At 46.7% G+C, this 2,584-nt stretch overlaps 1 pseudogene; it reads right to left on the bottom strand.

The window, feature by feature from the left end:
- Positions 1–568: 568 nt before the first annotated feature.
- On the bottom strand, positions 569–2,376 carry LOC111161338 (annotated as a pseudogene).
- Between the last annotated feature and the right edge of the window lie 208 nt (positions 2,377–2,584).

A 2,584-nucleotide genomic window follows, 5' to 3' on the forward strand; every position in this document is an offset into this window, starting at 1 on the left:
AAGGAGAAAAAGGAATCTTCATGCACTGTTGGTGGCCATGTCAACTGGTACAGGCGTTATGGAAAACAGTGTGAAGATTCCTTTAAAATTTTAAAAAAGGATTACCATATGGTCCAGTAATTCTGCTACTAGATATTTTTTTAAGTGATCTCTACAGCGAATGAGGAGCTCAAACTCGCCAGCCTGAGAGCAAGAGTCATGCTCTACTGACTGAGCCAGCTAGGTACCCCCTTTACTAGTTGATATTTAACTAAAGGAAAAGAAAACACTTTTTTCAAATTTCTTTTAATACTAATTTTGAAAAGCCAGTAAGCAGCTATAGAAACACTTGAAGAGTAGAAAGTAAAAAAACGGAGGCGGGGGAGAGGGCAAAAACACATCCTTCACTGTACCATAAATATGAAGCTCTATTAGTGTTCCCCTACCAATATCTCATGGGAGCCCATATTTCCATGTGCTCAGGAGTACTCCCCATTATTGTGTAGGAGACCAGACTGCATTCAGGTGTGATGATGTCAAGCCAAATACGTACTGGCACAGCTGAATTCAAGGTCTAGAGTTTGGGCCCTTAAGTAGGGTTAAGTGACAGGCTTTGCTGGATCCCATAGGTGAAGTAGATAGCAAACCCAATTAGCATCCAGACACCAAATCTCATCCAAGTGCCAGCTGACATCTGCATCATAAGGCAAACATTCACAAAGATGCTCAGGAGTGGGAGGAGAGGCAGAGCAGGGACCTTAAAGGGAAGGGGAGAGGAGCTCTGTGGCTGTCTCCAGATGACCCCAGTGATCCCAGTGATGACCACCAGGAGCAGCACAACCACTGTGATAGGCACTGGGTCTCCAGAAAGCAGACCTGGCCAGTGGGCCAGCACCAGGCAGAGGAGAGTCATCAGCAGAACCAGCAGTGAGGAGCAAACATAGACAGCCCGGCCAGAGAGTGGAGTGGGGGTAGGGCTGCCTGGAAAAAATAGTCCCTGTAGAGTCAGCTTCTCTGCTGTAGGTGCAGTCTCCTCCTGCATCTGTGCTTCATTTCCCTCATCCTCCTCCTGCAGCTCTTTTTCATTTTCCTCCTTCCTCCTTTCAGGCTGATACCTGATGATGAGAACACAAAAAGCTACCAAGGAGTAAGATATCAGGGTCCCAATTGACCTCAGGTCCAGAAGATCAGTGAGTCCAAAGAAGAATACCATGACTGCGGTGATAATGCCAAAGATCAGAATGGACAAGATAGAGCCATATGTGCCAAGAGCGAACCCGGCAAGGACTGGGAACAGGTGACCATCCTCTGCCATCATGTATATCACCCAACGTATGGGTAACGTAAAGCCCCAGTTGGTGCTGACAAAAATACTTGAGAAAATTGCAAAAGCGACAACATAGTAGGCAGGGACCCAGTCAACATGGAGAAATGCCTCAGGCAAGGTGCTCCCAGGTTGAAGTTGGTAGTAAGGAACCATGAGTGTAAGTGCTGCAGAGACACCAAAATACACAAAAAAGCAGATGAGCAGTGAAATCACAATGCCCATGGGGATGGAACGCTGGGGATTGTGGGATTCTTTGACTCTGGTAACAATAACGCTGAAACCTATGAATGCGTAGAAACAGAAGGCTGATCCACGGAGAATCCCCTGGAAGCCAAAAGGCACGAATCCTCCAGAGCCCAGAGGGCCCAGGCGAGAGGTGTCATTGAGTCCAGCCTGTATGTAGTCCTCTTCTGTGAGTTTCTAGTTGTGCAGGTCCCCCTTAATGAAGCCAGAGGTGATGAAAAAGCTGAGAACCAAAAGCTTCACCAATGTAAGCCTTCAAAAACTCTGAAGAACCCACGCTGACTTACATATTGCAGTTCCATGAACAAAAACAGAAAGATGACAAAAAAGTAGCCTAGATTGTCTGCAATGACTTGGGGAACATACTGTGAGATGGTCTCATGCTGGGTCTCAGAGATCCGGTTTTCAAAGATGATGTTAAAAGTTAAGATCCAGGCCTGGATCATAACAAATGCATCAATAGCAAAGGAGAGGATGAGATTCCAGCCAGTGATGAAAGCCCAGAGTTCACCTACAGTGACATAGCTGTAGAGATATGCCGAGCCAGAATGGGGAATCCGGGCACTAAACTCCGCATAGCACAGCCCAGCCAACAGTGATGTTAGACCTGCCACCAAAAAGCAGATCACAACAGATGGTCCTGCTTGATTACCGGCCACCTCATTAGCCAGGAAGTACACACCGACACCCACTGTGCGGCCCACACCCACGGCCACTAAATCCAGAGTGCTCAGTTTTATGCCAGATTTAATCTCATCCACTTCTTTCTCCAGTGGACGTCTGCTTACCAGCTTTTGACGAAACCTGAGAAGTGCCTGACGCAGCATTCTAGCTGGAATTGAAGAAGATTCTAAGGATTGGAGAGCTGTAGCAAGCCCAGGCAGCCAGAGTGCTGGATCTGGTTAACTGAGGCAGAGTTAAGCCAAGCTGGGTGGGAACTGCTGGGGTCCTTTGCTCAGGCTTCAGAGCTGCTGCTTATATATTTCTTCTTTTTTTCTTCTTTTTAAAATTTCATTGGTTATTTTTTACCTTTAT

Source organism: Enhydra lutris, unplaced genomic scaffold, assembly GCF_002288905.1.
Source record: "Enhydra lutris kenyoni isolate GAN:26980312 unplaced genomic scaffold, ASM228890v2 scaffoldscaffold84, whole genome shotgun sequence".
Classification (NCBI taxonomy): Eukaryota; Metazoa; Chordata; class Mammalia; order Carnivora; family Mustelidae; genus Enhydra; species Enhydra lutris.